Source organism: Chiloscyllium punctatum, chromosome 28 (assembly GCF_047496795.1).
Source record: "Chiloscyllium punctatum isolate Juve2018m chromosome 28, sChiPun1.3, whole genome shotgun sequence".
NCBI lineage: Eukaryota > Metazoa > Chordata > Chondrichthyes > Orectolobiformes > Hemiscylliidae > Chiloscyllium > Chiloscyllium punctatum.
The window spans coordinates 2549244-2572467 of NC_092766.1; positions in this window are offsets into that span (position 1 = coordinate 2549244).

Below are 23224 nucleotides of genomic sequence, written 5' to 3' on the forward strand. Positions count from 1 at the left end.
TGTGAGTGTGAATGTGAGTGTGTCTCTGTCTGTGTCGATGTGAGTATCTGTGTGTGTGAGTGTGAATGTGAGTGTGTCTCTGTCTGTGTCAATGTGAGTATCTGTGTGTGTGAGTGTGAATGTGAGTGTGTCTCTGTCTGTGTTGATGTGAGTATCTGTATGTGTGAGTGTGAATGTGAGTGTGTCTGTGTGTCGATGTGAGTTTCTGTGAGTGTGAGTGTGTGAATGTGAGTGTGTCTCTGTGTCAATGTGAGTATCTGTGTGTGTGAGTGTGAATGTGAGTGTGTCTCTGTCTGTGTCGGTGTGAGTATCTGTGTTTGTGTGAGTGCGAATGTGAGTGTGTCTCTGTATCAATGTGAGTATCTTTGTGTGTGAGTGTGAATGTGAGTGTGTCTCTGTCTGTCTGTGTCAATGTGAGTATCTGTGTGTGTGAGTGTGAATGTGAGTGTGTCTCTGTCTGTTTCGATGTGAGTATCTGTGTGAGTGAGTGTGAATGTGAGTGTGTCTCTGTCTGTTTCGATGTGAGTATCTGTGTGAGTGAGTGTGAATGTGAGTGTGTCTCTGTCTGTGTCGATGTGAGTATCTGTGTGTGTGAGTGTGAATGTGAGTGTATCTCTGTCAGTGTCGATGTGAGTATCTGTGTGTGTGAGTGTGAATGTGAGTCTGTCTCTGTCTGTGTCAATGTGAGTATCTGTGTGTGTGAGTGTGAATGTTAGTGTGTCTCTGTGTCGGTGTGAGTATCTGTGTGTGTGACTGTGAATGTGAGTGTGTCTCTGTCTGTGTCAATGTGAGTATCTGTGTGTGTGTGAGTGTGAATGTGGGTGTGTCTCTGTCTGTGTCGATGTGGGTATCTGTGTGTGTGAGTGTGAATGTGGGTGTGTCTCTGTCTGTGTCAATGTGAGTATCTGTGTGTGTGAGTATGAATGTGAGTGTGTCTCTGTCTGTCTGTGTCAATGTGAGTATCTGTGTGTGTGAGTGTGAATGTGAGTGTGTCTCTGTGTCGATGTGAGTATCTGTGTGTGTGAGTGTGTGAATGTGAGTGTGTCTCTGTCTGTGTCGATGTGAGTATCTGTGTGTGAGTGTGAATGTGAGTGTGTCTCTGTCTGTGTCGATGTGAGTATCTGTGTGTGTGAGTGTGAATGTGAGTGTGTCTCTGTCTGTGCCAATGTGAGTATCTGTGTGTGTGAGTATGAATGTGAGTGTGTCTCTGTCTGTCTGTGTCAATGTGAGTATCTGTGTGTGTGAGTGTTAATGTGATTGTGTCTCTGTGTGTGTCGATGTGAGTATCTGTGTGTGTGTGAGTGTGAATGTGAGTGTGTCTCTGTCTGTGTCGGTGTGAGTATCTGTGTGTGAGTGTGAATGTGGGTGTGTCTCTGTCTGTGTCGGTGTGAGTATCCGTGTGTGTGAGTGTGAATGTGAGTGTGTCTCTGTCTGTCTGTGTCAATGTGAGTGTCTGTGTGTGTGAGTGTGAATGTGAGTGTGTCTCTGTCTGTGTCAATGTGAGTATCTGTGTGTGTGAGTGTGAATGTGAGTGTGTCTCTGTCTGTCTGTGTCAATGTGAGTATCTGTGTTTGTGAGTGTGAATGTGAGTGTGTCTCTGTCTGTGTCGGTGTGAGTATCTGTGTGTTTGAGTGTGAATGTGAGTGTGTCTCTGTCTGTCTGTGTCAATGTGAGTATCTGCGTGTGTGAGTGTGAACGTGAGTGTCTCTGTCTGGGTCAATGTGAGTATCTGTGTGTGTGTGAGTGTGAATGTGAGTGTGTGTCTGTCTGTGTCGGTGTGAGTATCTGTGTGTGTGAGTGTGAATGTGAGTGTGTCTCTGTCTGTGTCAATGTGAGTATCTGTGTGTGTGAGTGTGAATGTTAGTGTGTCTCTGTGTCAATGTGAGTATCTGTGTGTGTGTGAGTGTGAATGTGAGTGTGTCTCTGTCTGTGTCGGTGTGAGTATCTGTGTGTGTGAGTGTGATGTGAGTGTGTCTCTGTGTGTGTCGATGTGAGTATCTGTGTGTGTGTGAGTGTGATGTGTGTGTCTCTGTCTGTGTCGATGTGAGTATCTGTGTGTGTGTGAGTGTGAATGTGAGTGTGTCTCTGTCTGTGTCGGTGTGAGTATCTGTGTGTGTGAGTGTGAATGTGAGTGTGTCTCTGTGTGTGTGTGAGTGTGAATGTGAGTGTGTCTCTGTCTGTGTCGATGTGAGTATCTGTGAGTGTGAGTGTGAATGTGAGTGTGTCTCTGTCTGTGTCGGTGTGAGTATCTGTGTTTGTGAGTGTGAATGTGAGTATGTCTCTGTCTGTGTCAATGTGAGTATCTGTGTGTGTGAGTGTGAATGTGAGTGTGTCTCTGTCTGTCTGTGTCAACGTGAGTATCTGTGTGGGTGTGAGTGTGAATGTGAGTGGGTCTCTGTCTGTGTCAGTGTGAGTATCTGTGTGTGTGTGAGTCTGAATGTGAGTGTGTCTCTGTGTCGGTGTGAGTATCTGTGTGTGTGAGTGTGAATGTGAGTGTGTCTCTGTCTGTGTCAATGTGAGTATCTGTGTGTGTGTGAGTGTGAATGTGAGTGTGTTTCTGTGTCGGTGTGAGTATCTGTGTGTGTGAGTGTGAATGTGAGTGTGTCTCTGTCTGTGCCAATGTGAGTATCTGTGTGTGTGTGAGTGTGAATATGAGTGTGTCTCGGTCTGTCTGTGTCGATGTGAGTATCTGTGTGTGAGTGTGAATGTGAGTGTGTCTCTGTGTCAATGTGAGTATCTGTGTGTGTGAGTGTGAATGTGAGTGTGTCTCTGTCTGTGTCGATGTGAGTATCTGTGTGTTTGTGAGTGTGAATGTGAGTGTGTCTCTGTGTCGATGTGAGTATCTGTGTGGGTGAGTGTGAATGTGAGTGTGTCTCTGTCTGTGTCGGTGTGAGTATCTGTGTGTGAGTGTGAATGTGAGTGTGTCTCTGTCTGTGTCGATGTGAGTATCTGTGTGTGTGTGAGTGTGAATGTGAGTGTGTCTCTGTCTGTGTCGATGTTAGTGTCTGTGTGTGTGAGCGTGTGAATGTGAGTGTGCCTCTGTGTCAATGTGAGTATCTGTGTGTGTGAGTGTGTGAATGTGAGTGTGTCTCTGTGTCAATGTGAGTATCTGTGTGTGTGAGTGTGTGAATGTGAGTGTGTCTCTGTGTCAATGTGAGTATCTGTGTGTGTGAGTGTGAATGTGAGTGTGTCTCTGTCTGTGTCGGTGTGAGTATCTGTGTTTGTGTGAGTGCGAATGTGAGTGTGTCTCTGTATCAATGTGAGTATCTTTGTGTGTGAGTGTGAATGTGAGTGTGTCTCTGTCTGTCTGTGTCAATGTGAGTATCTGTGTGTGTGAGTGTGAATGTGAGTGTGTCTCTGTCTGTTTCGATGTGAGTATCTGTGTGAGTGAGTGTGAATGTGAGTGTGTCCCTGTCTGTTTCGATGTGAGTATCTGTGTGAGTGAGTGTGAATGTGAGTGTGTCTCTGTCTGTGTTGATGTGAGTATCTGTGTGTGTGAGTGTGAATGTGAGTGTATCTCTGTCAGTGTCGATGTGAGTATCTGTGTATGTGAGTGTGAATGTGAGTGTGTCTCTGTCTGTGTCAATGTGAGTATCTGTGTGTGTGAGTGTGAATGTTAGTGTGTCTCTGTGTCGGTGTGAGTATCTGTGTGTGTGACTGTGAATGTGAGTGTGTCTCTGTCTGTGTCAATGTGAGTATCTGTGTGTGTGTGAGTGTGAATGTGGGTGTGTCTCTGTCTGTGTCGATGTGGGTATCTGTGTGTGTGAGTGTGAATGTGGGTGTGTCTCTGTCTGTGTCAATGTGAGTATCTGTGTGTGTGAGTATGAATGTGAGTGTGTCTCTGTCTGTCTGTGTCAATGTGAGTATCTGTGTGTGTGAGTGTGAATGTGAGTGTGTCTCTGTGTCGATGTGAGTATCTGTGTGTGTGAGTGTGTGAATGTGAGTGTGTCTCTGTCTGTGTCGATGTGAGTATCTGTGTGTGAGTGTGAATGTGAGTGTGTCTCTGTGTCAATGTGAGTATCTGTGTGTGTGAGTGTGAATGTGAGTGTGTCTCTGTCTGTGTCGATGTGAGTATCTGTGTGTGTGAGTGTGAATGTGAGTGTGTCTCAGTCTGTGCCAATGTGAGTATCTGTGTGTGTGAGTATGAATGTGAGTGTGTCTCTGTCTGTCTGTGTCAATGTGAGTATCTGTGTGTGTGAGTGTTAATGTGATTGTGTCTCTGTGTGTGTCGATGTGAGTATCTGTGTGTGTGTGAGTGTGAATGTGAGTGTGTCTCTGTCTGTGTCGGTGTGAGTATCTGTGTGTGAGTGTGAATGTGGGTGTGTCTCTGTCTGTGTCGGTGTGAGTATCCGTGTGTGTGAGTGTGAATGTGAGTGTGTCTCTGTCTGTCTGTGTCAATGTGAGTGTCTGTGTGTGTGAGTGTGAATGTGAGTGTGTCTCTGTCTGTGTCAATGTGAGTATCTGTGTGTGTGAGTGTGAATGTGAGTGTGTCTCTGTCTGTCTGTGTCAATGTGAGTATCTGTGTGGGTGTGAGTGTGAATGTGAGTGGGTCTCTGTCTGTGTCAGTGTGAGTATCTGTGTGTGTGAGTCTGAATGTGAGTGTGTCTCTGTGTCGGTGTGAGTATCTGTGTGTGTGAGTATGAATGTGAGTGTGTCTCTGTCTGTCTGTGTCAATGTGAGTATCTGTGTGTGTGAGTGTGAATGTGAGTGTGTCTCTGTCTGTGTCGGTGTGAGTATCTGTGTGTTTGAGTGTGAATGTGAGTGTGTCTCTGTCTGTCTGTGTCAATGTGAGTATCTGTGTGTGTGAGTGTGAACGTGAGTGTCTCTGTCTGGGTCAATGTGAGTATCTGTGTGTGTGTGAGTGTGAATGTGAGTGTGTGTCTGTCTGTGTCGGTGTGAGTATCTGTGTGTGTTAGTGTGAATGTGAGTGTATCTCTGTCTGTGTCAATGTGAGTATCTGTGTGTGTGAGTGTGAATGTGAGTGTGTCTCTGTGTCAATGTGAGTATCTGTGTGTGTGAGTGTGAATGTGAGTGTGTCTCTGTGTCGGTGTGAGTATCTGTGTGTGTGAGTGTGATGTGAGTGTGTCTCTGTGTGTGTCGATGTGAGTATCTGTGTGTGTGTGAGTGTGATGTGTGTGTCTCTGTCTGTGCCGATGTGAGTATCTGTGTGTGTGTGAGTGTGAATGTGAGTGTGTCTCTGTCTGTGTCGGTGTGAGTATCTGTGTGTGTGAGTGTGAATGTGAGTGTGTCTCTGTGTGTGTGTGAGTGTGAATGTGAGTGTGTCTCTGTCTGTGTCGATGTGAGTATCTGTGAGTGTGAGTGTGAATGTGAGTGTGTCTCTGTCTGTGTCGGTGTGAGTATCTGTGTTTGTGAGTGTGAATGTGAGTATGTCTCTGTCTGTGTCAATGTGAGTATCTGTGTGTGTGAGTGTGAATGTGAGTGTGTCTCTGTCTGTCTGTGTCAACGTGAGTATCTGTGTGGGTGTGAGTGTGAATGTGAGTGGGTCTCTCTCTGTGTCAATGTGAGTATCTGTGTGTGTGAGTGTGAATGTGAGTGTGTCTCTGTCTGTGTCGGTGTGAGTATCTGTGTTTGTGTGAGTGCGAATGTGAGTGTGTCTCTGTATCAATGTGAGTATCTTTGTGTGTGAGTGTGAATGTGAGTGTGTCTCTGTCTGTCTGTGTCAATGTGAGTATCTGTGTGTGTGAGTGTGAATGTGAGTGTGTCTCTGTCTGTTTCGATGTGAGTATCTGTGTGAGTGAGTGTGAATGTGAGTGTGTCCCTGTCTGTTTCGATGTGAGTATCTGTGTGAGTGAGTGTGAATGTGAGTGTGTCTCTGTCTGTGTTGATGTGAGTATCTGTGTGTGTGAGTGTGAATGTGAGTGTATCTCTGTCAGTGTCGATGTGAGTATCTGTGTATGTGAGTGTGAATGTGAGTGTGTCTCTGTCTGTGTCAATGTGAGTATCTGTGTGTGTGAGTGTGAATGTTAGTGTGTCTCTGTGTCGGTGTGAGTATCTGTGTGTGTGACTGTGAATGTGAGTGTGTCTCTGTCTGTGTCAATGTGAGTATCTGTGTGTGTGTGAGTGTGAATGTGGGTGTGTCTCTGTCTGTGTCGATGTGGGTATCTGTGTGTGTGAGTGTGAATGTGGGTGTGTCTCTGTCTGTGTCAATGTGAGTATCTGTGTGTGTGAGTATGAATGTGAGTGTGTCTCTGTCTGTCTGTGTCAATGTGAGTATCTGTGTGTGTGAGTGTGAATGTGAGTGTGTCTCTGTGTCGATGTGAGTATCTGTGTGTGTGAGTGTGTGAATGTGAGTGTGTCTCTGTCTGTGTCGATGTGAGTATCTGTGTGTGAGTGTGAATGTGAGTGTGTCTCTGTGTCAATGTGAGTATCTGTGTGTGTGAGTGTGAATGTGAGTGTGTCTCTGTCTGTGTCGATGTGAGTATCTGTGTGTGTGAGTGTGAATGTGAGTGTGTCTCAGTCTGTGCCAATGTGAGTATCTGTGTGTGTGAGTATGAATGTGAGTGTGTCTCTGTCTGTCTGTGTCAATGTGAGTATCTGTGTGTGTGAGTGTTAATGTGATTGTGTCTCTGTGTGTGTCGATGTGAGTATCTGTGTGTGTGTGAGTGTGAATGTGAGTGTGTCTCTGTCTGTGTCGGTGTGAGTATCTGTGTGTGAGTGTGAATGTGGGTGTGTCTCTGTCTGTGTCGGTGTGAGTATCCGTGTGTGTGAGTGTGAATGTGAGTGTGTCTCTGTCTGTCTGTGTCAATGTGAGTGTCTGTGTGTGTGAGTGTGAATGTGAGTGTGTCTCTGTCTGTGTCAATGTGAGTATCTGTGTGTGTGAGTGTGAATGTGAGTGTGTCTCTGTCTGTCTGTGTCAATGTGAGTATCTGTGTGTGTGAGTGTGAATGTGAGTGTGTCTCTGTCTGTGTCGGTGTGAGTATCTGTGTGTTTGAGTGTGAATGTGAGTGTGTCTCTGTCTGTCTGTGTCAATGTGAGTATCTGTGTGTGTGAGTGTGAACGTGAGTGTCTCTGTCTGGGTCAATGTGAGTATCTGTGTGTGTGTGAGTGTGAATGTGAGTGTGTGTCTGTCTGTGTCGGTGTGAGTATCTGTGTGTGTTAGTGTGAATGTGAGTGTATCTCTGTCTGTGTCAATGTGAGTATCTGTGTGTGTGAGTGTGAATGTGAGTGTGTCTCTGTGTCAATGTGAGTATCTGTGTGTGTGAGTGTGAATGTGAGTGTGTCTCTGTCTGTGTCGGTGTGAGTATCTGTGTGTGTGAGTGTGATGTGAGTGTGTCTCTGTGTGTGTCGATGTGAGTATCTGTGTGTGTGTGAGTGTGATGTGTGTGTCTCTGTCTGTGCCGATGTGAGTATCTGTGTGTGTGTGAGTGTGAATGTGAGTGTGTCTCTGTCTGTGTCGGTGTGAGTATCTGTGTGTGTGAGTGTGAATGTGAGTGTGTCTCTGTGTGTGTGTGAGTGTGAATGTGAGTGTGTCTCTGTCTGTGTCGATGTGAGTATCTGTGAGTGTGAGTGTGAATGTGAGTGTGTCTCTGTCTGTGTCGGTGTGAGTATCTGTGTTTGTGAGTGTGAATGTGAGTATGTCTCTGTCTGTGTCAATGTGAGTATCTGTGTGTGTGAGTGTGAATGTGAGTGTGTCTCTGTCTGTCTGTGTCAACGTGAGTATCTGTGTGGGTGTGAGTGTGAATGTGAGTGGGTCTCTCTCTGTGTCAATGTGAGTATCTGTGTGTGTGTGAGTGTGAATGTGAGTGTGTTTCTGTGTCGGTGTGAGTATCTGTGTGTGTGAGTGTGAATGTGAGTGTGTCTCTGTCTGTGCCAATGTGAGTATCTGTGTGTGTGTGAGTGTGAATATGAGTGTGTCTCGGTCTGTCTGTGTCGATGTGAGTATCTGTGTGTGAGTGTGAATGTGAGTGTGTCTCTGTGTCAATGTGAGTATCTGTGTGTGAGTGTGAATGTGAGTGTGTCGCTGTCTGTGTCGATGTGAGTATCTGTGTGTTTGTGAGTGTGAATGTGAGTGTGTCTCTGTGTCGATGTGAGTATCTGTGTGGGTGAGTGTGAATGTGAGTGTGTCTCTGTCTGTGTCGGTGTGAGTATCTGTGTGTGAGTGTGAATGTGAGTGTGTCTCTGTCTGTGTCGATGTGAGTATCTGTGTGTGTGTGAGTGTGAATGTGAGTGTGTCTCTGTCTGTGTCGATGTTAGTGTCTGTGTGTGTGAGCATGTGAATGTGAGTGTGCCTCTGTGTCAATGTGAGTATCTGTGTGTGTGAGTGTGAATGTGAGTGTGTCTCTGTCTGTGTCGATGTGAGTATCTATGTGAGTGAGTGTGTGAATGTGAGTGTGTCTCTATGTCAATGTGAGTATCTGTGTGTGTGTGAGTGTGAATGTGAGTGTGTCTCTGTCTGTGTCGGTGTGAGTATCTGTGTGTGTGTGAGTGTGAATGTGAGTGTGTCTCTGTGTCAATGTGAGTATCTGTGTGTGTGAGTGTGAATATGAGTGTGTCTCTGACTGTGTCGATGTGGGTATCTGTGTGTGTGAGTGTGAATGTGAGTGTGTCTCTGTCTGTGTCAATGTGAGTATCTGTGTGTGTGAGTGTGAATGTGAGTGTGTCTCTGTCTGTGTTGATGTGAGTATTTGTGTGTGTGAGTGTGAATGTGAGTGTGTCTCTGTGTCGATGTAAGTATCTGTGTGTGTGAGTGTGTGAATGTGAGTGTGTCTCTGTCTGTGTCGATGTGAGTATCTGTGTGTGTGTGAGTGTGAATGTGAGTGTGTCTCTGTGTCGGTGTGAATATCTGTGAGTGTGAGTGTGAATGTGAGTGTGTCTCTGTCTGTGCCAATGTGAGTATCTGTGTGTGTGAGTATGAATGTGAGTGTGTCTCTGTCTGTCTGTGTCAATGTGAGTATCTGTGTGTGTGAGTGTTAATGTGATTGTGTCTCTGTGTGTGTCGATGTGAGTATCTGTGTGTGTGTGAGTGTGAATGTGAGTGTGTCTCTGTCTGTGTCGGTGTGAGTATCTGTGTGTGAGTGTGAATGTGGGTGTGTCTCTGTCTGTGTCGGTGTGAGTATCCGTGTGTGTGAGTGTGAATGTGAGTGTGTCTCTGTCTGTCTGTGTCAATGTGAGTGTCTGTGTGTGTGAGTGTGAATGTGAGTGTGTCTCTGTCTGTGTCAATGTGAGTATCTGTGTGTGTGAGTGTGAATGTGAGTGTGTCTCTGTCTGTCTGTGTCAATGTGAGTATCTGTGTGTGTGAGTGTGAATGTGAGTGTGTCTCTGTCTGTGTCGGTGTGAGTATCTGTGTGTTTGAGTGTGAATGTGAGTGTGTCTCTGTCTGTCTGTGTCAATGTGAGTATCTGTGTGTGTGAGTGTGAACGTGAGTGTCTCTGTCTGGGTCAATGTGAGTATCTGTGTGTGTGTGAGTGTGAATGTGAGTGTGTGTCTGTCTGTGTCGGTGTGAGTATCTGTGTGTGTGAGTGTGAATGTGAGTGTGTCTCTGTCTGTGTCAATGTGAGTATCTGTGTGTGTGAGTGTGAATGTGAGTGTGTCTCTGTGTCAATGTGAGTATTTGTGTGTGTGTGAGTGTGAATGTGAGTGTGTCTCTGTCTGTGTCGGTGTGAGTATCTGTGTGTGTGAGTGTGATGTGAGTGTGTCTCTGTGTGTGTCGATGTGAGTATCTGTGTGTGTGTGAGTGTGATGTGTGTGTCTCTGTCTGTGTCGATGTGAGTATCTGTGTGTGTGTGAGTGTGAATGTGAGTGTGTCTCTGTCTGTGTCGGTGTGAGTATCTGTGTGTGTGAGTGTGAATGTGAGTGTGTCTCTGTGTGTGTGTGAGTGTGAATGTGAGTGTGTCTCTGTCTGTGTCGATGTGAGTATCTGTGAGTGTGAGTGTGAATGTGAGTGTGTCTCTGTCTGTGTCGGTGTGAGTATCTGTGTTTGTGAGTGTGAATGTGAGTATGTCTCTGTCTGTGTCAATGTGAGTATCTGTGTGTGTGAGTGTGAATGTGAGTGTGTCTCTGTCTGTCTGTGTCAACGTGAGTATCTGTGTGGGTGTGAGTGTGAATGTGAGTGGGTCTCTGTCTGTGTCAGTGTGAGTATCTGTGTGTGTGTGAGTCTGAATGTGAGTGTGTCTCTGTGTCGGTGTGAGTATCTGTGTGTGTGAGTGTGAATGTGAGTGTGTCTCTGTCTGTGTCAATGTGAGTATCTGTGTGTGTGTGAGTGTGAATGTGAGTGTGTTTCTGTGTCGGTGTGAGTATCTGTGTGTGTGAGTGTGAATGTGAGTGTGTCTCTGTCTGTGCCAATGTGAGTATCTGTGTGTGTGTGAGTGTGAATATGAGTGTGTCTCGGTCTGTCTGTGTCGATGTGAGTATCTGTGTGTGAGTGTGAATGTGAGTGTGTCTCTGTGTCAATGTGAGTATCTGTGTGTGTGAGTGTGAATGTGAGTGTGTCTCTGTCTGTGTCGATGTGAGTATCTGTGTGTTTGTGAGTGTGAATGTGAGTGTGTCTCTGTGTCGATGTGAGTATCTGTGTGGGTGAGTGTGAATGTGAGTGTGTCTCTGTCTGTGTCGGTGTGAGTATCTGTGTGTGAGTGTGAATGTGAGTGTGTCTCTGTCTGTGTCGATGTGAGTATCTGTGTGTGTGTGAGTGTGAATGTGAGTGTGTCTCTGTCTGTGTCGATGTTAGTGTCTGTGTGTGTGAGCGTGTGAATGTGAGTGTGCCTCTGTGTCAATGTGAGTATCTGTGTGTGTGAGTGTGTGAATGTGAGTGTGTCTCTGTGTCAATGTGAGTATCTGTGTGTGTGAGTGTGTGAATGTGAGTGTGTCTCTGTGTCAATGTGAGTATCTGTGTGTGTGAGTGTGAATGTGAGTGTGTCTCTCTCTGTGTCGGTGTGAGTATCTGTGTGTGTGTGAGTGTGAATGTGAGTGTGTCTCTGTCTGTGTCGATGTGAGTATCTGTGTGTGTGAGTGTGAATGTGAGTGTGTCTCTGTCTGTGTCAATGTGAGTATCTGTGTGTGTGAGTGTGAATGTGAGTGTGTCTCTGTCTGTGTTGATGTGAGTATCTGTATGTGTGAGTGTGAATGTGAGTGTGTCTGTGTGTCGATGTGAGTTTCTGTGAGTGTGAGTGTGTGAATGTGAGTGTGTCTCTGTGTCAATGTGAGTATCTGTGTGTGTGAGTGTGAATGTGAGTGTGTCTCTGTCTGTGTCGGTGTGAGTATCTGTGTTTGTGTGAGTGCGAATGTGAGTGTGTCTCTGTATCAATGTGAGTATCTTTGTGTGTGAGTGTGAATGTGAGTGTGTCTCTGTCTGTTTCGATGTGAGTATCTGTGTGAGTGAGTGTGAATGTGAGTGTGTCTCTGTCTGTTTCGATGTGAGTATCTGTGTGAGTGAGTGTGAATGTGAGTGTGTCTCTGTCTGTGTCGATGTGAGTATCTGTGTGTGTGAGTGTGAATGTGAGTGTATCTCTGTCAGTGTCGATGTGAGTATCTGTGTGTGTGAGTGTGAATGTGAGTGTGTCTCTGTCTGTGTCAATGTGAGTATCTGTGTGTGTGAGTGTGAATGTTAGTGTGTCTCTGTGTCGGTGTGAGTATCTGTGTGTGTGACTGTGAATGTGAGTGTGTCTCTGTCTGTGTCAATGTGAGTATCTGTGTGTGTGTGAGTGTGAATGTGGGTGTGTCTCTGTCTGTGTCGATGTGGGTATCTGTGTGTGTGAGTGTGAATGTGGGTGTGTCTCTGTCTGTGTCAATGTGAGTATCTGTGTGTGTGAGTATGAATGTGAGTGTGTCTCTGTCTGTCTGTGTCAATGTGAGTATCTGTGTGTGTGAGTGTGAATGTGAGTGTGTCTCTGTGTCGATGTGAGTATCTGTGTGTGTGAGTGTGTGAATGTGAGTGTGTCTCTGTCTGTGTCGATGTGAGTATCTGTGTGTGAGTGTGAATGTGAGTGTGTCTCTGTGTCAATGTGAGTATCTGTGTGTGTGAGTGTGAATGTGAGTGTGTCTCTGTCTGTGTCGATGTGAGTATCTGTGTGTGTGAGTGTGAATGTGAGTGTGTCTCTGTCTGTGCCAATGTGAGTATCTGTGTGTGTGAGTATGAATGTGAGTGTGTCTCTGTCTGTCTGTGTCAATGTGAGTATCTGTGTGTGTGAGTGTTAATGTGATTGTGTCTCTGTGTGTGTCGATGTGAGTATCTGTGTGTGTGTGAGTGTGAATGTGAGTGTGTCTCTGTCTGTGTCGGTGTGAGTATCTGTGTGTGAGTGTGAATGTGGGTGTGTCTCTGTCTGTGTCGGTGTGAGTATCCGTGTGTGTGAGTGTGAATGTGAGTGTGTCTCTGTCTGTCTGTGTCAATGTGAGTGTCTGTGTGTGTGAGTGTGAATGTGAGTGTGTCTCTGTCTGTGTCAATGTGAGTATCTGTGTGTGTGAGTGTGAATGTGAGTGTGTCTCTGTCTGTCTGTGTCAATGTGAGTATCTGTGTGTGTGAGTGTGAATGTGAGTGTGTCTCTGTCTGTGTCGGTGTGAGTATCTGTGTGTTTGAGTGTGAATGTGAGTGTGTCTCTGTCTGTCTGTGTCAATGTGAGTATCTGTGTGTGTGAGTGTGAACGTGAGTGTCTCTGTCTGGGTCAATGTGAGTATCTGTGTGTGTGTGAGTGTGAATGTGAGTGTGTGTCTGTCTGTGTCGGTGTGAGTATCTGTGTGTGTGAGTGTGAATGTGAGTGTGTCTCTGTCTGTGTCAATGTGAGTATCTGTGTGTGTGAGTGTGAATGTGAGTGTGTCTCTGTGTCAATGTGAGTATCTGTGTGTGTGTGAGTGTGAATGTGAGTGTGTCTCTGTCTGTGTCGGTGTGAGTATCTGTGTGTGTGAGTGTGAATGTGAGTGTGTCTCTGTCTGTGTTGATGTGAGTATCTGTGTGTGTGAGTGTGAATGTGAGTGTATCTCTGTCAGTGTCGATGTGAGTATCTGTGTGTGTGAGTGTGAATGTGAGTGTGTCTCTGTCTGTGTCAATGTGAGTATCTGTGTGTGTGAGTGTGATGTGAGTGTGTCTCTGTGTGTGTCGATGTGAGTATCTGTGTGTGTGTGAGTGTGATGTGTGTGTCTCTGTCTGTGCCGATGTGAGTATCTGTGTGTGTGTGAGTGTGAATGTGAGTGTGTCTCTGTCTGTGTCGGTGTGAGTATCTGTGTGTGTGAGTGTGAATGTGAGTGTGTCTCTGTGTGTGTGTGAGTGTGAATGTGAGTGTGTCTCTGTCTGTGTCGATGTGAGTATCTGTGAGTGTGAGTGTGAATGTGAGTGTGTCTCTGTCTGTGTCGGTGTGAGTATCTGTGTTTGTGAGTGTGAATGTGAGTATGTCTCTGTCTGTGTCAATGTGAGTATCTGTGTGTGTGAGTGTGAATGTGAGTGTGTCTCTGTCTGTCTGTGTCAACGTGAGTATCTGTGTGGGTGTGAGTGTGAATGTGAGTGGGTCTCTCTCTGTGTCAATGTGAGTATCTGTGTGTGTGTGAGTGTGAATGTGAGTGTGTTTCTGTGTCGGTGTGAGTATCTGTGTGTGTGAGTGTGAATGTGAGTGTGTCTCTGTCTGTGCCAATGTGAGTATCTGTGTGTGTGTGAGTGTGAATATGAGTGTGTCTCGGTCTGTCTGTGTCGATGTGAGTATCTGTGTGTGAGTGTGAATGTGAGTGTGTCTCTGTGTCAATGTGAGTATCTGTGTGTGAGTGTGAATGTGAGTGTGTCTCTGTCTGTGTCGATGTGAGTATCTGTGTGTTTGTGAGTGTGAATGTGAGTGTGTCTCTGTGTCGATGTGAGTATCTGTGTGGGTGAGTGTGAATGTGAGTGTGTCTCTGTCTGTGTCGGTGTGAGTATCTGTGTGTGAGTGTGAATGTGAGTGTGTCTCTGTCTGTGTCGATGTGAGTATCTGTGTGTGTGTGAGTGTGAATGTGAGTGTGTCTCTGTCTGTGTCGATGTTAGTGTCTGTGTGTGTGAGCATGTGAATGTGAGTGTGCCTCTGTGTCAATGTGAGTATCTGTGTGTGTGAGTGTGAATGTGAGTGTGTCTCTGTCTGTGTCGATGTGAGTATCTATGTGAGTGAGTGTGTGAATGTGAGTGTGTCTCTATGTCAATGTGAGTATCTGTGTGTGTGTGAGTGTGAATGTGAGTGTGTCTCTGTCTGTGTCGGTGTGAGTATCTGTGTGTGTGTGAGTGTGAATGTGAGTGTGTCTCTGTGTCAATGTGAGTATCTGTGTGTGTGAGTGTGAATATGAGTGTGTCTCTGACTGTGTCGATGTGGGTATCTGTGTGTGTGAGTGTGAATGTGAGTGTGTCTCTGTCTGTGTCAATGTGAGTATCTGTGTGTGTGAGTGTGAATGTGAGTGTGTCTCTGTCTGTGTTGATGTGAGTATTTGTGTGTGTGAGTGTGAATGTGAGTGTGTCTCTGTGTCGATGTAAGTATCTGTGTGTGTGAGTGTGTGAATGTGAGTGTGTCTCTGTCTGTGTCGATGTGAGTATCTGTGTGTGTGTGAGTGTGAATGTGAGTGTGTCTCTGTGTCGGTGTGAATATCTGTGAGTGTGAGTGTGAATGTGAGTGTGTCTCTGTCTGTGCCAATGTGAGTATCTGTGTGTGTGAGTATGAATGTGAGTGTGTCTCTGTCTGTCTGTGTCAATGTGAGTATCTGTGTGTGTGAGTGTTAATGTGATTGTGTCTCTGTGTGTGTCGATGTGAGTATCTGTGTGTGTGTGAGTGTGAATGTGAGTGTGTCTCTGTCTGTGTCGGTGTGAGTATCTGTGTGTGAGTGTGAATGTGGGTGTGTCTCTGTCTGTGTCGGTGTGAGTATCCGTGTGTGTGAGTGTGAATGTGAGTGTGTCTCTGTCTGTCTGTGTCAAAGTGAGTGTCTGTGTGTGTGAGTGTGAATGTGAGTGTGTCTCTGTCTGTGTCAATGTGAGTATCTGTGTGTGTGAGTGTGAATGTGAGTGTGTCTCTGTCTGTCTGTGTCAATGTGAGTATCTGTGTGTGTGAGTGTGAATGTGAGTGTGTCTCTGTCTGTGTCGGTGTGAGTATCTGTGTGTTTGAGTGTGAATGTGAGTGTGTCTCTGTCTGTCTGTGTCAATGTGAGTATCTGTGTGTGTGAGTGTGAACGTGAGTGTCTCTGTCTGGGTCAATGTGAGTATCTGTGTGTGTGTGAGTGTGAATGTGAGTGTGTGTCTGTCTGTGTCGGTGTGAGTATCTGTGTGTGTGAGTGTGAATGTGAGTGTGTCTCTGTCTGTGTCAATGTGAGTATCTGTGTGTGTGAGTGTGAATGTGAGTGTGTCTCTGTGTCAATGTGAGTATCTGTGTGTGTGTGAGTGTGAATGTGAGTGTGTCTCTGTCTGTGTCGGTGTGAGTATCTGTGTGTGTGAGTGTGATGTGAGTGTGTCTCTGTGTCGGTGTGAGTATCTGTGTGTGTGTGAGTGTGATGTGTGTGTCTCTGTCTGTGTCGATGTGAGTATCTGTGTGTGTGTGAGTGTGAATGTGAGTGTGTCTCTGTGTCGGTGTGAGTATCTGTGTGTGTGACTGTGAATGTGAGTGTGTCTCTGTCTGTGTCAATGTGAGTATCTGTGTGTGTGTGAGTGTGAATGTGGGTGTGTCTCTGTCTGTGTCGATGTGGGTATCTGTGTGTGTGAGTGTGAATGTGGGTGTGTCTCTGTCTGTGTCAATGTGAGTATCTGTGTGTGTGAGTATGAATGTGAGTGTGTCTCTGTCTGTCTGTGTCAATGTGAGTATCTGTGTGTGTGAGTGTGAATGTGAGTGTGTCTCTGTGTCGATGTGAGTATCTGTGTGTGTGAGTGTGTGAATGTGAGTGTGTCTCTGTCTGTGTCGATGTGAGTATCTGTGTGTGAGTGTGAATGTGAGTGTGTCTCTGTGTCACTGTGAGTATCTGTGTGTGTGAGTGTGAATGTGAGTGTGTCTCTGTCTGTGTCGATGTGAGTATCTGTGTGTGTGAGTGTGAATGTGAGTGTGTCTCTGTCTGTGCCAATGTGAGTATCTGTGTGTGTGAGTATGAATGTGAGTGTGTCTCTGTCTGTCTGTGTCAATGTGAGTATCTGTGTGTGTGAGTGTTAATGTGATTGTGTCTCTGTGTGTGTCGATGTGAGTATCTGTGTGTGTGTGAGTGTGAATGTGAGTGTGTCTCTGTCTGTGTCGGTGTGAGTATCTGTGTGTGAGTGTGAATGTGGGTGTGTCTCTGTCTGTGTCGGTGTGAGTATCCGTGTGTGTGAGTGTGAATGTGAGTGTGTCTCTGTCTGTCTGTGTCAATGTGAGTGTCTGTGTGTGTGAGTGTGAATGTGAGTGTGTCTCTGTCTGTGTCAATGTGAGTATCTGTGTGTGTGAGTGTGAATGTGAGTGTGTCTCTGTCTGTCTGTGTCAATGTGAGTATCTGTGTGTGTGAGTGTGAATGTGAGTGTGTCTCTGTCTGTGTCGGTGTGAGTATCTGTGTGTTTGAGTGTGAATGTGAGTGTGTCTCTGTCTGTCTGTGTCAATGTGAGTATCTGTGTGTGTGAGTGTGAATGTGAGTGTGTCTCTGTCTGTCTGTGTCAATGTGAGTATCTGTGTGTGTGAGTGTGAATGTGAGTGTGTCTCTGTCTGTGTCGATGTGAGTATCTGTGTGTGAGTGTGAATGTGAGTGTGTCTCTGTGTCACTGTGAGTATCTGTGTGTGTGAGTGTGAATGTGAGTGTGTCTCTGTCTGTGTCGATGTGAGTATCTGTGTGTGTGAGTGTGAATGTGAGTGTGTCTCTGTCTGTGCCAATGTGAGTATCTGTGTGTGTGAGTATGAATGTGAGTGTGTCTCTGTCTGTCTGTGTCAATGTGAGTATCTGTGTGTGTGAGTGTTAATGTGATTGTGTCTCTGTGTGTGTCGATGTGAGTATCTGTGTGTGTGTGAGTGTGAATGTGAGTGTGTCTCTGTCTGTGTCGGTGTGAGTATCTGTGTGTGAGTGTGAATGTGGGTGTGTCTCTGTCTGTGTCGGTGTGAGTATCCGTGTGTGTGAGTGTGAATGTGAGTGTGTCTCTGTCTGTCTGTGTCAATGTGAGTGTCTGTGTGTGTGAGTGTGAATGTGAGTGTGTCTCTGTCTGTGTCAATGTGAGTATCTGTGTGTGTGAGTGTGAATGTGAGTGTGTCTCTGTCTGTCTGTGTCAATGTGAGTATCTGTGTGTGTGAGTGTGAATGTGAGTGTGTCTCTGTCTGTGTCGGTGTGAGTATCTGTGTGTTTGAGTGTGAATGTGAGTGTGTCTCTGTCTGTCTGTGTCAATGTGAGTATCTGTGTGTGTGAGTGTGAACGTGAGTGTCTCTGTCTGGGTCAATGTGAGTATCTGTGTGTGTGTGAGTGTGAATGTGAGTGTGTGTCTGTCTGTGTCGGTGTGAGTATCTGTGTGTGTGAGTGTGAATGTGAGTGTGTCTCTGTCTGTGTCAATGTGAGTATCTGTGTGTGTGAGTGTGAATGTGAGTGTGTCTCTGTGTCAATGTGAGTATCTGTGTGTGTGTGAGTGTGAATGTGAGTGTGTCTCTGTCTGTGTCGGTGTGAGTATCTGTGTGTGTGAGTGTGAATGTGAGTGTGTCTCTGTCTGTGTTGATGTGAGTATCTGTGTGTGTGAGTGTGAATGTGAGTGTATCTCTGTCAGTGTCGATGTGAGTATCTGTGTGTGTGAGTGTGAATGTGAGTGTGTCTCTGTCTGTGTCAATGTGAGTATCTGTGTGTGTGAGTGTGATGTGAGTGTGTCTCTGTGTGTGTCGATGTGAGTATCTGTGTGTGTGTGAGTGTGATGTGTGTGTCTCTGTCTGTGCCGATGTGAGTATCTGTGTGTGTGTGAGTGTGAATGTGAGTGTGTCTCTGTCTGTGTCGGTGTGAGTATCTGTGTGTGTGAGTGTGAATGTGAGTGTGTCTCTGTGTGTGTGTGAGTGTGAATGTGAGTGTGTGTCTGTCTGTGTCGGTGTGAGTATCTGTGTGTGTGAGTGTGAATGTGAGTGTGTCTCTGTCTGTGTCAATGTGAGTATCTGTGTGTGTGAGTGTGAATGTGAGTGTGTCTCTGTGTCAATGTGAGTATCTGTGTGTGTGTGAGTGTGAATGTGAGTGTGTCTCTGTCTGTGTCGGTGTGAGTATCTGTGTGTGTGAGTGTGAATGTGAGTGTGTCTCTGTCTGTGTTGATGTGAGTATCTGTGTGTGTGAGTGTGAATGTGAGTGTATCTCTGTCAGTGTCGATGTGAGTATCTGTGTGTGTGAGTGTGAATGTGAGTGTGTCTCTGTCTGTGTCAATGTGAGTATCTGTGTGTGTGAGTGTGATGTGAGTGTGTCTCTGTGTGTGTCGATGTGAGTATCTGTGTGTGTGAGTGTGAATGTGAGTGTGTCTCTGTCTGTGTCAATGTGAGTATCTGTGTGTGTGAGTGTGAATGTGAGTGTGTCTCTGTGTCAATGTGAGTATCTGTGTGTGTGTGAGTGTGAATGTGAGTGTGTCTCTGTCTGTCTGTGTCAATGTGAGTATCTGTGTGTGTGAGTGTGAACGTGAGTGTCTCTGTCTGGGTCAATGTGAGTATCTGTGTGTGTGTGAGTGTGAATGTGAGTGTGTGTCTGTCTGTGTCGGTGTGAGTATCTGTGTGTGTGAGTGTGAATGTGAGTGTGTCTCTGTCTGTGTCAATGTGAGTATCTGTGTGTGTGAGTGTGAATGTGAGTGTGTCTCTGTGTCAATGTGAGTATCTGTGTGTGTGTGAGTGTGAATGTGAGTGTGTCTCTGTCTGTGTCGGTGTGAGTATCTGTGTGTGTGAGTGTGAATGTGAGTGTGTCTCTGTCTGTGTTGATGTGAGTATCTGTGTGTGTGAGTGTGAATGTGAGTGTATCTCTGTCAGTGTCGATGTGAGTATCTGTGTGTGTGAGTGTGAATGTGAGTGTGTCTCTGTCTGTGTCAATGTGAGTATCTGTGTGTGTGAGTGTGATGTGAGTGTGTCTCTGTGTGTGTCGATGTGAGTATCTGTGTGTGTGTGAGTGTGATGTGTGTGTCTCTGTCTGTGCCGATGTGAGTATCTGTGTGTGTGTGAGTGTGAATGTGAGTGTGTCTCTGTCTGTGTCGGTGTGAGTATCTGTGTGTGTGAGTGTGAATGTGAGTGTGTCTCTGTGTGTGTCGGTGTGAGTATCTGTGTGTGTGAGTGTGAATGTGAGTGTGTCTCTGTGTGTGTGTGAGTGTGAATGTGAGTGTGTGTCTGTCTGTGTCGGTGTGAGTATCTGTGTGTGTGAGTGTGAATGTGAGTGTGTCTCTGTCTGTGTCAATGTGAGTATCTGTGTGTGTGAGTGTGAATGTGAGTGTGTCTCTGTGTCAATGTGAGTATCTGTGTGTGTGTGAGTGTGAATGTGAGTGTGTCTCTGTCTGTGTCGGTGTGAGTATCTGTGTGTGTGAGTGTGAATGTGAGTGTGTCTCTGTCTGTGTTGATGTGAGTATCTGTGTGTGTGAGTGTGAATGTGAGTGTATCTCTGTCAGTGTCGATGTGAGTATCTGTGTGTGTGAGTGTGAATGTGAGTGTGTCTCTGTCTGTGTCAATGTGAGTATCTGTGTGTGTGAGTGTGATGTGAGTGTGTCTCTGTGTGTGTCGATGTGAGTATCTGTGTGTGTGAGTGTGAATGTGAGTGTGTCTCTGTCTGTGTCAATGTGAGTATCTGTGTGTGTGAGTGTGAATGTGAGTGTGTCTCTGTCTGTGTCAATGTGAGTATCTGTGTGTGTGTGAGTGTGAATGTGAGTGTATCTCTGTCAGTGTCGATGTGAGTATCTGTGTGTGTGAGTGTGAATGTGAGTGTGTCTCTGTCTGTGTCAATGTGAGTATCTGTGTGTGTGAGTGTGATGTGAGTGTGTCTCTGTCTGTGTCGATGTGAGTATCTATGTGAGTGAGTGTGTGAATGTGAGTGTGTCTCTATGTCAATGTGAGTATCTGTGTGTGTGTGAGTGTGAATGTGAGTGTGTCTCTGTCTGTGTCGGTGTGAGTATCTGTGTGTGTGTGAGTGTGAATGTGAGTGTGTCTCTGTGTCAATGTGAGTATCTGTGTGTGTGAGTGTGAATATGAGTGTGTCTCTGACTGTGTCGATGTGGGTATCTGTGTGTGTGAGTGTGAATGTGAGTGTGTCTCTGTCTGTGTCAATGTGAGTATCTGTGTGTGTGAGTGTGAATGTGAGTGTGTCTCTGTCTGTGTTGATGTGAGTATTTGTGTGTGTGAGTGTGAATGTGAATGTGTCTCTGTGTCGATGTAAGTATCTGTGTGTGTGAGTGTGTGAATGTGAGTGTGTCTCTGTCTGTGTCGATGTGAGTATCTGTGTGTGTGTGAGTGTGAATGTGAGTGTGTCTCTGTGTCGGTGTGAATATCTGTGAGTGTGAGTGTGAATGTGAGTGTGTCTCTGTCTGTGCCAATGTGAGTATCTGTGTGTGTGAGTATGAATGTGAGTGTGTCTCTGTCTGTCTGTGTCAATGTGAGTATCTGTGTGTGTGAGTGTTAATGTGATTGTGTCTCTGTGTGTGTCGATGTGAGTATCTGTGTGTGTGTGAGTGTGAATGTGAGTGTGTCTCTGTCTGTGTCGGTGTGAGTATCTGTGTGTGAGTGTGAATGTGGGTGTGTCTCTGTCTGTGTCGGTGTGAGTATCCGTATGTGTGAGTGTGAATGTGAGTGTGTCTCTGTCTGTCTGTGTCAATGTGAGTGTCTGTGTGTGTGAGTGTGAATGTGAGTGTGTCTCTGTCTGTGTCAATGTGAGTATCTGTGTGTGTGAGTGTGAATGTGAGTGTGTCTCTGTCTGTCTGTGTCAATGTGAGTATCTGTGTGTGTGAGTGTGAATGTGAGTGTGTCTCTGTCTGTGTCGGTGTGAGTATCTGTGTGTTTGAGTGTGAATGTGAGTGTGTCTCTGTCTGTCTGTGTCAATGTGAGTATCTGTGTGTGTGAGTGTGAACGTGAGTGTCTCTGTCTGGGTCAATGTGAGTATCTGTGTGTGTGTGAGTGTGAATGTGAGTGTGTGTCTGTCTGTGTCGGTGTGAGTATCTGTGTGTGTGAGTGTGAATGTGAGTGTGTCTCTGTCTGTTTCAATGTGAGTATCTGTGTGTGTGAGTGTGAATGTGAGTGTGTCTCTGTGTCAATGTGAGTATCTGTGTGTGTGTGAGTGTGAATGTGAGTGTGTCTCTGTCTGTGTCGGTGTGAGTATCTGTGTGTGTGAGTGTGATGTGAGTGTGTCTCTGTGTGTGTCGATGTGAGTATCTGTGTGTGTGTGAGTGTGATGTGTGTGTCTCTGTCTGTGTCGATGTGAGTATCTGTGTGTGTGTGAGTGTGAATGTGAGTGTGTCTCTGTGTCGGTGTGAGTATCTGTGTGTGTGACTGTGAATGTGAGTGTGTCTCTGTCTGTGTCAATGTGAGTATCTGTGTGTGTGTGAGTGTGAATGTGGGTGTGTCTCTGTCTGTGTCGATGTGGGTATCTGTGTGTGTGAGTGTGAATGTGGGTGTGTCTCTGTCTGTGTCAATGTGAGTATCTGTGTGTGTGAGTATGAATGTGAGTGTGTCTCTGTCTGTCTGTGTCAATGTGAGTATCTGTGTGTGTGAGTGTGAATGTGAGTGTGTCTCTGTGTCGATGTGAGTATCTGTGTGTGTGAGTGTGTGAATGTGAGTGTGTCTCTGTCTGTGTCGATGTGAGTATCTGTGTGTGAGTGTGAATGTGAGTGTGTCTCTGTGTCACTGTGAGTATCTGTGTGTGTGAGTGTGAATGTGAGTGTGTCTCTGTCTGTGTCGATGTGAGTATCTGTGTGTGTGAGTGTGAATGTGAGTGTGTCTCTGTCTGTGCCAATGTGAGTATCTGTGTGTGTGAGTATGAATGTGAGTGTGTCTCTGTCTGTCTGTGTCAATGTGAGTATCTGTGTGTGTGAGTGTTAATGTGATTGTGTCTCTGTGTGTGTCGATGTGAGTATCTGTGTGTGTGTGAGTGTGAATGTGAGTGTGTCTCTGTCTGTGTCGGTGTGAGTATCTGTGTGTGAGTGTGAATGTGGGTGTGTCTCTGTCTGTGTCGGTGTGAGTATCCGTGTGTGTGAGTGTGAATGTGAGTGTGTCTCTGTCTGTCTGTGTCAATGTGAGTGTCTGTGTGTGTGAGTGTGAATGTGAGTGTGTCTCTGTCTGTGTCAATGTGAGTATCTGTGTGTGTGAGTGTGAATGTGAGTGTGTCTCTGTCTGTCTGTGTCAATGTGAGTATCTGTGTGTGTGAGTGTGAATGTGAGTGTGTCTCTGTCTGTGTCGGTGTGAGTATCTGTGTGTTTGAGTGTGAATGTGAGTGTGTCTCTGTCTGTCTGTGTCAATGTGAGTATCTGTGTGTGTGAGTGTGAACGTGAGTGTCTCTGTCTGGGTCAATGTGAGTATCTGTGTGTGTGTGAGTGTGAATGTGAGTGTGTGTCTGTCTGTGTCGGTGTGAGTATCTGTGTGTGTGAGTGTGAATGTGAGTGTGTCTCTGTCTGTGTCAATGTGAGTATCTGTGTGTGTGAGTGTGAATGTGAGTGTGTCTCTGTGTCAATGTGAGTATCTGTGTGTGTGTGAGTGTGAATGTGAGTGTGTCTCTGTCTGTGTCGGTGTGAGTATCTGTGTGTGTGAGTGTGAATGTGAGTGTGTCTCTGTCTGTGTTGATGTGAGTATCTGTGTGTGTGAGTGTGAATGTGAGTGTATCTCTGTCAGTGTCGATGTGAGTATCTGTGTGTGTGAGTGTGAATGTGAGTGTGTCTCTGTCTGTGTCAATGTGAGTATCTGTGTGTGTGAGTGTGATGTGAGTGTGTCTCTGTGTGTGTCGATGTGAGTATCTGTGTGTGTGTGAGTGTGATGTGTGTGTCTCTGTCTGTGCCGATGTGAGTATCTGTGTGTGTGTGAGTGTGAATGTGAGTGTGTCTCTGTCTGTGTCGGTGTGAGTATCTGTGTGTGTGAGTGTGAATGTGAGTGTGTCTCTGTGTGTGTGTGAGTGTGAATGTGAGTGTGTGTCTGTCTGTGTCGGTGTGAGTATCTGTGTGTGTGAGTGTGAATGTGAGTGTGTCTCTGTCTGTGTCAATGTGAGTATCTGTGTGTGTGAGTGTGAATGTGAGTGTGTCTCTGTGTCAATGTGAGTATCTGTGTGTGTGTGAGTGTGAATGTGAGTGTGTCTCTGTCTGTGTCGGTGTGAGTATCTGTGTGTGTGAGTGTGAATGTGAGTGTGTCTCTGTCTGTGTTGATGTGAGTATCTGTGT